The sequence below is a fragment of the Eulemur rufifrons genome, unplaced genomic scaffold (assembly GCF_041146395.1).
Source record: "Eulemur rufifrons isolate Redbay unplaced genomic scaffold, OSU_ERuf_1 scaffold_284, whole genome shotgun sequence".
Lineage (NCBI taxonomy): Eukaryota > Metazoa > Chordata > Mammalia > Primates > Lemuridae > Eulemur > Eulemur rufifrons.
In genome coordinates, this window is record NW_027183066.1 from 88,906 (window position 1) to 101,211 (window position 12,306).

Here is a 12,306-nt window from a genome sequence, read left to right on the forward strand (position 1 = left end):
GAGCCCGCTTCAGCCTCGCCAGCCCCGCCTCCCAAGCACAACCCAAAGACGAGGACCGCCTGACACGCAACGGCACAGAGCCAGCGGGGTAAGGGGGAAGGTTGCCGCAAACCTCCCCCCCTCCCCCGGGTGCCGTCTCTCGAGGGGACAAGAGACCAACGCGAGAGGCGGGCACCACCGTCGGGACACTCCGACGCCCTAGAGCCGGCGCGCGGGCCCAGGCGGTCAGCTCAAAGGGAACAGGGCAGGGCGCTGGATCCCCAGGAACCCAGAACCCTGTCCGCGTGCGGAGGCCCAACCCCTCCAGCGACAGTCGCCGAAGGACAGCGTGTCAGTACTAACCTGCAGGCGGAAGATGACGATATGAGGTGATCAAAAACACCGCGCAGGAAGACGGGGACCGAGCCACTTGAACACGCCTGCCCCCACGACACTCGACACGGCCACCTGTCCCCAGCAGGTCCCCAGCGCCAGCAGACAAGGGGCACTCAGGGACATCTGGTCGGCCCCCGTGGCGTAGAGGGCCAGGGAGGCCCTCACCGTCCACGCGCGCCACCCAGGGCCCAGCACGGGGACTTGTGGAGGAGAAAACATCGGGACGGGACCGCCACGGCCCACGAGCGGCCGCGGGCCGACAGGGGTCGCCCTCGCCGGCCACCCAGGGCCACCCAGGGCCCGGTCCCCGGCCCCAGCACGGGGACTTGTGGAGGAGAAAACATCGGGACGGGACCGCCGCGGCCCACGAGCGCCCGCGGGCCGACAGGGGTCGCCCTCGCCGGCCACCCGCGCCACCCAGGGCCACCCAGGGCCCGGTCCCCGGCCCCAGCACGGGGACTTGTGGAGGAGAAAACATCGGGACGGGACCGCCGCGGCCCACGAGCGCCCGCGGGCCGACAGGGGTCGCCCTCGCCGGCCACCCGCGCCACCCAGGGCCCGGTCCGCGCCCCCAGAGTAGGACTCGGAGGAAGCCACGGACGACTGGGTGCCACTCACAGGGCTGTCCCTGCCTCCCGAGCGGGAACCAGGGAAAATGGGTAGGAAAGGCGAGGCCGAGGGAGAGGGACACGCATGCACGGGACGGCGGCCGGTCGCCGGACACCCTCCTCTCCCGTCCGCGTGTGCCGTCTCCTTCCTGTCCCCGCGGGGTGGGTCGGGTCTCCAAAGCGGCCACAGCGTGCTGGTCGACCTGCCCGGGCAGCCCCGCAAGCCGCCTGGCTGGCTGAGCCTGGAAGCGCGGCGACAACGTCCTCCCGCCACACAGCCCTGCAGGCCCAAGCTCTGCCTCCCAGATGTCCCAGCCGGCGTCCCGGCACGAACCAGATGGCCCCGCGAAGGCTGCTTGCTTCCCGGAACTCAGCCTCGCTCGCATCGGGGACTGTCCCCTGCTTTGCCTGCTGCACCGAAGATGCAGAGGACAAGAGACTTGTAGAAAAGCGGCCGCCAGGTGGAGCCCGACCACAACCGGCGCCAGCCACCAGAGGTCTGCTGCAAAACACGGGGCAACCCTCTGGAGCCCATCATTTCAGAGTCCAGAAGGTCCCCCGGGGGCATCAAACACAGTCCCCCTACTCCCCACGGAAGCCATCGAAAAATGACGGGTCAGTCTAGGGCCACGCCACCCTGAACGCGCCCAATCTCGTCTGATCTTGGAAGCTAAGCAGGCCCCGGCCTGGCTAGCACTGGGATCAAAGAAAGGATGGGTCGGCCCGACCACCGACATCGTCCACCAAACCCGTCTCCGCACAGACCACAACATAGCCGAGAGACAGACAGGCAGAAACAGAAAGAGAGAAAGGGAGAGAAAGGAAAAGAACAGAAAGAAAAGAGACGGAGAAACAGAGAGAGAAAGTCAGAAAGAAGAAAACAGTAAATAAGAAAAGACAGGAAGAGGGCACGGGGAAGAAAGAAAAAGGAAGGGAGGAAGGAGATAGGAAACACAGAAAGACAGAAGGAAAGAAGAAATAAGGAAAGAAAAGACAGGCAGAAAGAAAGAGAATGAGAAAAAGGAAGGAAGGATGGAAGCAGAAAGAAAGAAGAAAGAAAGAAAGACAGACAGAGACAGAAGGAGGGAAAGAAAGAAAAGAAAAAGAAAGGAAATTAAGAGAGAAAAAGAAAGAGCACGGAAAGATGGAAAGAGAAAAAGATAGAGAGAAGGAAGGAGAGAGACAGTATAGAAAGAGACAGAAAGGAAGAAGGAAGGAGAGAGAAAGGAGAGAATGAGAAAGAAAGAAGGTAGGAAAGTAGAAAGGGGGAAGAAAGATGGAAAAAACAGAGATAGAAACACAGGATAACAGGAGAAAGGAAGAGAGGAAAGAAATACGGAAGGAAGGAAGGCAGGCAGGCAGGAAGGAAGACAGGAAGACTGAAAGAAGGAAACAACAAAGAAGTAAAGAAAAGGCAGAAGGAGGAAGAGAAAGAAAGAAAGAGGGGGGGGGAGAGATGATAGGATGAGAAAACCTTTCTGTCGTGGAATCATAAAACCCCTTCCTATCTTAGGATCATGAAACCCAGGGTGGAACTATGATACACTTCACATTCTCAGAGCACGCCGGCTGGTGAAACAAAGAAAGAAGTCAGGGACAGAGAGAACACATTCACGGGGCCTGGCCGGGGGCCAGGGTGGGGCGGCCCGAGGCTGTCGCCAGAGCCATCTCTGTGGCAGGACGTCGCAACACGCCTACCGGATTTTCCCATAACGCTCGCCCGCCGCCAGGTGACCCCCGTCATCCACCGATCCAAGTGTCAGCCTGGAAAGGACGGGCTCCCTCGTGGGGGAGGGAGCGTGGGGGCGGGAGTGGGTACACACTGGGTCGCAGGCCTCCTCCCGGCCCCTCTCGGACCACGTCTCTCAGCCCTCGGGCACACTCCCCACCACTAGTCGACCAGAGAGCCCCCGGGGGCGGGGGGCCGGAGGGGGGCGTCCACGGCAGGGAGAGAGGACAGGGACCCATCGGCCCGTGCTAGATGCCACGGGTGGAGGCAGGACCTGCTGAAGACACACGAACAGTACGGAGAGGTTCAGAGCGGGGCCTAGGCGCAGCCACTCACGATGATCTCACAGTTGGACTATCTGTCACGGTGGACCGAAGCGCATGAAGTGGGCGCTCCCGGAAACGGCGTGTGTGTGTGTGTGTGTGTGTGTGTGCGCGCGCGCGCGTGTGCCTGTGTGTGGGAGGGAGAGAGAGAGAGAGAGAGAGAGAGAGAGATGGGAGAAGACGGTCGGTACATTCACTCACTCCTGTACCCGGGCCAGTCGTTTCTCCCGAAGGACAGAAATCCATAAAACACCCACGTCTAAAGAGTGTTTACACAGAGCTAACCCTAGGTCGAATCAGTCTGGAGTCGAGTGCGGGGAATCCTATGGTCCCAAACTGGGACTCCAGTCCCGGCCCCATAGCAAAAGGGGGTCATTTCTCAGAAAACGCACGCACACAGAATCGGGTAACGTTTATACAATTTTATACCGTGGTAGTGACTTCCTTCCCCGCCCCCGTGTTCTTAGGATCGGTCTCACTACATAGTACTTTTTTTTTTTTTTCTGAGCTTTATTTTATTTTATTTTATTTTACTGTCATTTCGTTAGAGATGATGGGGAGGGGTGGCGGGGAAGCAGGGCATAGTTCACTCACTGGAAGCCTCAAACTCCTGGGCTCCAGCGATCCTCCTTCCTCAGCCTCCCAAATCGCTGGGGCTACAGGCATGTGCCACCATGCCCGGCTAATTTTTTTCTATTTTTGGTAGAGACGGGGGTCTTGCTTTTGCCGAGGCAGGTCTCGAACTCCTGACCTCAAGCGGTCGGTCCTCCTCCCCGCCTTGGCCTAGGATTACAGGCGTGAGTCACCAAGCCTGGCCTGGATCGGTTTTTAATAGGTAAGGTCTACGAGACATCCCAGTCCAAACATCGATTCGGTGGGTCTCTACAGGACTCCGGGCGGAGATCCGATCTGGGGTTTACAACGTGGAGAATTAAGGCCTGGCTAGCAAAGAGCCCAGTGACTGAAGAGGGACGATGCTCGTCAGTCGTACAGAGCCTGAAAAGATGCAACACGGGGAAACGTTTCCAGGTTCCTCTCAGAAGAGGATGTCAGATGAGATGCCGAAACGAAAAGAATGGGTTCAAGCCAAAAGGAAAAATAGATAAATAAGTCAATAAATAAAACTACGGGAGACAGCCAGGAGACACTGTTTCCTCAGAAATGGCTAGGAAGCCTCCCAGGATAACCTGGATAGCAGCATATGTTCCTCCTCCTCCTCCGGCTCCCTCTCTTGTGTTCGTGTTTGTTTTCTGTAAACGCCAAGATGGGGCAGGGGTGGGGGACACCACGCCGGGTGGGCGAGCAGATCACCCTTCCCACCACAGGAGGGAGCACACACACACACACACACACCCACCCACCCACCCCAGGTCATCACTCTGTAGTTCCGCGTGAGTGAGGTGAGGCCCGGAACGGTGCTAGTAGCTTTCCAAGTGGTCAAAAAGAATGCACAATAACTGGACCGAGGCCTGTCTGGACGCTGTAAAGGCCCACTTGAAAACTTATGCTTGCTCGCTAGGTGACCGATGTCCGCTTGACCTATGTCTGTAATTGGAAATACGTACCTTGCGGAGATAAAACAAAGCAATTAACTTGTAACTAAGTGTTTAAACTTTCCAGCTGCCTGTCGTAAAATTGATTGTGCTTGCTTAACGCCTGAAAGAATGTTCCTTAATTGGAGCTATCTGTTTCTGTAAACCTGCTCGCTTAAAGACTGTAACCGAAACGAAACGGGGGCCCGAGGCTGGTCCCGGACCACACAGCTGCGGAGTAGGTGGTATAGTGTTGTTTCAACCGCCGTGCCTAAAGTCACGGAGCTCTAGCTTAGGATAGTCTGAAACCTTCCTGCTTTTTTCGGCTCGGGGCCATTCTCTGTACCTGTACCCTAACAGGGCAGGGGGTGGTCGCTGGCCAGCTAATGTGGACTCATGACTTGGCTCAATTCGGTCTCTAGGTTGTCCTGTCTCGCACTCCGTACTATAACAGATGCCACACCGGTTCAACCCAGCTCTGAAGGAAAGAAATGCCGAGCGTTCCACTAGCCGGAGGAAGGCAAAACGCACCTCTGCCTTCCTCTGAGGGCACGTCTGAGTGAACGGGTCGTTCTCCCTGCCCGTCACCCCAAGCCCCTCATCCCGGACCCCACCACACCCGGCCTTGACCTCCTCGGCCCTGCCCACCAGGCCCCATCATGGCCTCTGGAGCCTGGGCTCTCTCTCTCTCCAGGCACTGGCACTGCCCCCCGCCCCCACCCCGGGACCTGAGATCCAGAGCCTCTGTCTCCCAGGCCTCCCAGCTGTCTTGACTTGCGGACTCAGTGCCTGCTCTGCCAGAGAGACCTCTTGCTGCGGGGTGGCTCTCAGTGGCTGCATCTCAGCGGTCTAACGTGTCCCCCACCATCCACGTGGCCGCCGGCGTCAGGCTTCGGTGCCGTAGTGCCACCCTGCCTCCCTTCCGGGGGAATCCCACGCTGCCTCAGGCCCATTATGACCTGGAAGAGGCTGCACCTGTGGGATCTGCCCATTTCCACTACCCCCCCCCACACACGTCACCCCCCGGTCCCCCCATAGGGGTTAGGAAGAAGGCAACACTTTCTGGTACAAGGGTTGAACTGAAGGGGCGAGTGAGTGGCCACCTGGCAGGGGCATCGCAACAGATGGCTGAAGAAGTCAGCCGCCGAGTGCAGAAATGTCACGGAACTTGGGGTGCCACTGCCTTGCTGAGATAGGGCCAGGGCAGGCTTTAAAAGGCTAAAATTCTGCCTGCCTTTGGTACGTTAATACAGAACCCATGGTCCTTTCTAATTTTTGATTCCCGGAGAGGCAGGAAGTATTCCAAATGGCCACGCCATGGCTTTTCTAAATTGCCCACAAGGCCTTCTCCGACCCAGCGGGTCAGGGGTTTGCTTTGGTGTTACATCGTGGTAAAAGAGACATCCCACAGCAGTGACCATGTCCATCGACTCCGTCGGCGCTCTCAGGCTCGTAGTCCCACTTTTCAGACAAGCCTGGATGGCCACTCCGTGTCACTCTTTGCCAAATGCCAGCCACTCTCCTCCCCGCCCCGCATCCCCCATTTGGCCACCACAACTCTTCATCCCCAGGCGCCCTCCGGTAAAGTGTGCTCCTGTCTGTACACCTACTCCGTTGGGGGCGGGGGGGGGCGGGAGGTGGCACAAGAGGTGGCTGGTGGCCGGAGCAGGCCCGCCACCTTGAGTGTGTGGAACAGCGCTGAGGATTTCCTAAGGGAAGAAAGAGGGTGGGGAGAGCGAGAGAGCATCTCCTCCTCGTGAACCTCACAGATGATTGAGGACAAACAGGCCTGCACGGGGAGGGGGGGGGCAGGGAGGGTGCCGAGTCTGCACCAGAGAAAATGGCTTTGTGGGGGGGTGGGAGGGGAAGAGGGCAGAAAGATTTTCTGTCTTTTTAAAACTTCCCCCAGGCTTTTGGGAACTTGCAGCCCGGCCTGCATCCCTGAGGCACGTTAACTCTTTGGTTATAACTCCAGGTGGCCCCCAGGGTGGGCGGCCCACAGAGTTCAAGGGATTTCTTCTCAGCAGAGACGGGACCTTTAGAACAGCTAACTGCAGTAATTGCCTGAAGCTGAGAACCAACCCTCCCTCCTTTAAAACCTCTGTATTTCTGCCTAGGCCTATGTTCACGAAATTTGGGGGTTTGAGACTGAGAAGCTCTACCCTATTTATTTCCTCCTTTGTCAGCAAAGTAGACTCTCTGTTTTCTTACTCCTCATACCGCTTGTCCTCGTTATTCGGCCTCGTGGACAAGCAGCTGAGCTTTCGGTCACAAGTCCACACCCCAGGGTGGAGGGGTCCAATCCACCCCTGTCCAGACCTGGGCCCTTCCTGCCTCCCTCTCGAGACGATCTGTTTGGCAGCCCAGCCGCCTTGGACTGGGCCACAAGGAGGACACAAAGTAAAGACCCAGCCCCCCCGCCCCCCCCCCCACACACACACGGCAGTGGCGGTGGGTGGCAGTTCTCCAAGGGTTTGGGGCTTTTCCTGAGGCAGGAGACGGAGGGGACTGATTTCTTTAGAGCTCCGTCCCCTCCCCCATGCGCTGTGCCGCCTGGAAGCGGCAGCTCGCGGGGCGGGGTCGGGGCTGAAAGCGGCTCCGCCCGAGAGAAGCCCGAGGCGGCTACGTGCAAGCGCGCATGCGCAGTCAGCTCGCGGGGCGGGGTCGCGGCTGAAAGCGGCTCCGCCCGAGAGAAGCCCGAGGCGGCTACGTGCGAGCGCGCATGCGCAGTCAGCGCAGTGAGTGGAGGAGGGGTGGAAAACGGCGGAAGGGCTCCGCCGGGGGCCCGGCCATCTGTGCGGCCAGGCTAGGGGTTTCCCTCTTGGGCCGGGAGCTCGTACCCCGCCCCCAGCCCGCAGGCAATCCCGAGGGGCAGAAGCACGACTTGCTGGGCACCTCCTCGGGCGAAGCGGTCGCGGTGGCTGGGTTACGTGGGGCCCAGACGAGTCTCTGGTTCTGGGAGCGGCACCTCCCCCACGCGCCTCTCCTCTTGGGCCTTCACCCCTCCCCCCCCCCCCCCCGCTCCGGCCCCAGGGGATGGGAGGAGTGGGGGGCAGGGAGACGACCTCAGGGAGGAGCCAGACCAACTGAATGAAAGCTTTTCATGAACTCGTGTGTCTTTGCCAGGGAAATACCATTTCTGGAGTCTATGAACTAAAATAAAATCTTAAGCCGCCCCCCGCCCGCCACCGCCAGCTGACCCGTCCCGTGGTTGGCCCAGGGAACCCTAGAAAAACCCTTAAACCTGAGCTGCTGCCCCGCAAGGACAGGGGAAGTCAGACACCCCTCCCTGATGGAGTCAGATTTTATAACAATGAGATACTGAATGTCCGACGGGCCTAAGGCCAGGCAAGACAAAGCTTAACGCATATCTAGCAGGCCAACCGTTTACTGAACTACAGGGCACTTGAGTTTTGGGTAAACTGTCCAGTGGCTTGTCTGTGATTAGCAGACCTCCTTACCTTAACTGAAAACATGATGCAAAGCCTTTAGGCAGAGGTTCATTTATGTCATCAATTGCAAATCAAAGAATCTTTAAACCCAGCTGTAAACCTGTAAACACCGCACCCTCCCTCCCCCGCCCCCCCCCCCAACTGCCAGATGTCCTGCCTTTTCAGCCCAGACCAATGTACCCCTTCCATGTTTTGATTTGTGATTTTACATGTAATTCCTGTCTCCCTAAAATGTATGAAGCCAAACTGTAACCCACCCCACCACAATGGGTCCGCTTGCTCAAGGCTTCTTGGGCGTAGCTCTCTGGGCCATGATCACGGCCGTTGGGCTCAGAATAAAACTCTTTAAATTATTTTGCAGTGATTTGGGGTTCTTTTCCATGGACGAGTCAATCGTGTTCACATTATTTTAGCCTTGGGAGCTTTTTCTTTTCTATTATGTCTGATCCTGATCGCTAGCCAGGTATTCATTCATATTTTTGGTTGGTGGTGGTGCTCAAGCTCGTCTTTGTACATCCCAGATTGGCGTAAGCCACCGTGAATATGTTTTACACCTTCCAAGAGCTAGCGCTTATTGCCGTATCATAACCAGGGCTCGCAGCAATTTTTCTTTTTTTTTTTTTAAAGCTGCTTCCACTTTCCACCTAGGTATACATACGAGTATCCCCTTTAAATGAATGCTTGCATCGAGGAACCAGGAAGTGGTTTTTGTTGTTGTTGCTGTTGTTGTTTTCCCCCAGTCATTTATCTGCTCCTCAACCCTCATTATTTATCACACACACACACACACACACACACACCCACCCCATCTCTGTAGAAAAGCTCACGGAGATTGTTCATCCACCGCGTGCTTTCTGTTGACAGTATCTGAGACGATAAGGAGCACCATGCATTCTGTTCTAAGAGAAAAATTGCATATATCAGTATGATTATATTTTACTTCTTGTGTGAATTTAGTGGATCTCATAAAAGCTGATCTTGATTTTCACAGCAGAGAAAAGTGGGCTTCTGTTTTGGTTTTGTTTTTGTTTTTCTGGAGGGGTGGTGTCTTCACATAAGTGATCATCTTTACAAGTATGCTATATGCGAGAAATTTCAGAAAGCTGCAAAGAGTGACTTGTTGACAATGCTTGCATTGAATGATGTATCTGAATCTGTGAATCGAAGGGGTCAGCATCTGACCAGAAAGCACTGTTAGAAGAAGAGGGGTTTCGGGTCTTTTCCTAAATTGTATCTGCCTAAGGCGGAAAATATTTCTGTTTCCCTATGACATGGTATTTTCCTCACAAGCAGTGTTAATGGCTCCATATGTCTCTAGACTGGCTGCAGAGCAGAGACTCCATGGTCTCCACTACTTGACTCTGTCTGTCCAAGAATGGCCTCCACAGCTCTCCTCTGTGAGATATCCACTCTCAGAGGTGGCACGGTATGGTGGGTAGGGGGATATGCTGGATTTTGAAAACTCAGAGTTTGAACTCCAGTGCTTTATTTCTTAGCAACATGAACTTTGTCAGATCACATCACCCTGCTGAAGCCCAGTCACCTAAAGGGTAGAAAATGCAATGGATAGATTGACGCTTCTCTTCTCTTCTCCTCTCTTCTTTCTCTCTTTCTTTCTTTCCTTGTGTCTTCCTGTCTCTGCCTCTCTCTCTCTCTCTCTCTCTCTCTCTCTTTCTTTTTGTCTTTTTCTTTTTTTTCTTTTGACGGGCCCTCACTCTGTTTCCCAGACTAAAGTGCAGTAGCATCATCATAGATCACTGCAACTTCAAACTCTTGGCCTCAAGCGATCCTTTCCCCCTAGGCTTCCCAAAGTGCTAGGATGCAGTTTTATTTTTATCTGTGACACCATGGGAGGAAATATCTTTTAGGGTCATAGGGTCAGAAATTTAGATCTCTTCTTTGAACTCATGGTAGCGGCTAACTGGGATTTTCAGTGTGTAAACGTAAGCCACTTGTAATTTCACCAGTACTCCCGTTACTTGTCATCTATTCAGGAGGTGAACTCTTCTTCCCCTACCATCTACTGTTCAAACGCGTTGGCCACAAGGATAATTTGAATATCAGATTCAGAGCACAAATAATTAAGGTCCTGTAGCGTTAATAAGTAAAAGGGGCCACACACAAACCTGTGGAAGTCTGTGTCCCTTCCAGTTTGTTTGTTTGTTTGTTTGTTTGTTTTTGGGTCCCCCCCCCCCCCGAGACTGAGTCTCACTCTGTTGCCCGGGCTAGAGTGAGTGCCGTGGCGTCAGCCTAGCTCACAGCAACCTCAAACTCCTGGGCTCAGTCGATCCTCCTGCCTCAGGCTCCCCAGGAGCTGGGACCACAGGCATGTGCCTCCATGCCCGGCTAATTTTTTTCTATATATTTTTAGTTGTCTGGACAATTTCTTTCTATATTTTTAGTAGAGACGGGGGCGGGGGGTCTCACTCTCGCTCGGGCTGGTCTCGAACTCCTGACTTTGAGCGATCCTCCCGCCTCGGCCTCCCAGAGTGCTAAGTTTACAGGCCTGAGCCAACGCGTCCGGCCTGTGTCCATTCTTTAATGTTGTGTGTTGCTCAGTTATGAAAAGGCAAGGGAACATAAAATCCGAGTTTTAGGGATGACTTATAGGCTCAGTATTCTTTTTTTTTTTTTTGCCTCCTCTAAGCCTATGTGAATATCAAGGAGGGTAAAAAATTCAGTGTTCTCAGTTCAGTGCCCAACCAACCTCTGTTTCCAGAGTAAAAATTGAGCATCCTATTACACCTTTATTTCCCTTTGGTATGCTAAGGCCCAACTCGGCAGAGAGGTCACTGTTTATTCTCTTTGCTAAGATCACATGTGCCATAGTCTGTCTGCTTTGTCTCCTTTAGGGGTAATCATCCAATCTTACCCGGGCCCCTCACATCCTCGTGACAATAGGCCTCCTTGGTTTACTGAAATAGAAAAGACCGGCTCATCAGCAATGTTTGATCGGTTGCTTCAGAAACAAATGTTGTTCTGCTTTCTTTACTATGTTTTTTTTTTTTTTTTTTTTCCTTCTTTCTTCCGTCAGACCCAATCCGATATAGGTGGGAGAGAAGGTAACCGGAGCCTCTCGAAAAACCGAAGTGAACCAAAGCGAGCTCACAGATTCAGATAGAAATCAGGAGGAAGAAAAATTGAGAGATAACATGGATTTTCTGTCTAGCGGGTGTTCTCACACTTCAATTTTACCAGAAGCGTTAGGTAGGATGACGATGACGATAATTGTGACAAACACTATTCTCATTGGACAGATAAGGAGGCAGGCTCAGAGTGACGAGTAACCTGGGCCTAAATAGATCGCTAAGAAGCATCATAGTGTGTTCCTTGGTTACGCTGTTTTGTGAAGCTCAAAAAGTTTGGGGTGCGCGTGCGCGTGCGTCCATGTGCGTACGCAATCATAGGTGTTCTAGTAAAACGGATATGAGGTAGGATTTCCCATACCTTCAATGATTTCATGTCCTGCAGGAACATAATGTTCCGGGATCAGGTTTTTATTCTGCCTTCTGTGCCACATGCTCAACATGCCTGTGACTTTACAGCCGAGACTTGCTCAGGGGGAGCCCATTCTCATCTTCTGGGAGGTTCTGCTAATCTTTAAAAGACAAGGACATAGGAAGATGATCCTATAACAACGACTGTGACCACGATTAAAGGCTTACTGTTTACCACGCGTGCTTCTGTGGGCTTTGCCTGCATTTGCTTTTTCACTCTGCACAATATCCCTGTGGGGTAGGCACCATGATTTCTGCATTTGCAGATGAAGAGGCTGAGGCTCAAGAGGATGTATGACTCGCCAAGTTACCAAACACGGAGTGTCGTCCAGGTAGCCAGTCCAGGCCCCCCGGCTCTGCAGCCACTCTGCAATGCTGATTCTGAGCCTGACCGTTTCATCACTGGTGGCTCCCTGAGAACCTTGACTCGGCCCCCTTCCTCAGTTCACTTGGGAAACATATTCATGTGTGTGTATTTCTCTCCTTCCCTCTCCCACCCCCCCCCCCGTTTTAGTTTTTATTATTTTGAAAAGTGCATAGAACGATAAAAACTTTAAAAGTAGGAAAAAGCTTACGGAACACATAAGGACACAGAGAAAGAAAATATCTGTGTACAACAGTGCAACGCATTTGTGTTTTAAGTCGTGGTGTTGCAAAAGAGTCCAAAAGTTTAAAAGAAAGAAAAACAAACAAACAAACAAACAAACAGACAAACAAACAAACAAAAAAAAAGCCAAACCACCATGGAAAAGTTTATGAAGTGAAAACACTTACAGTAAGCTAAGGTTAA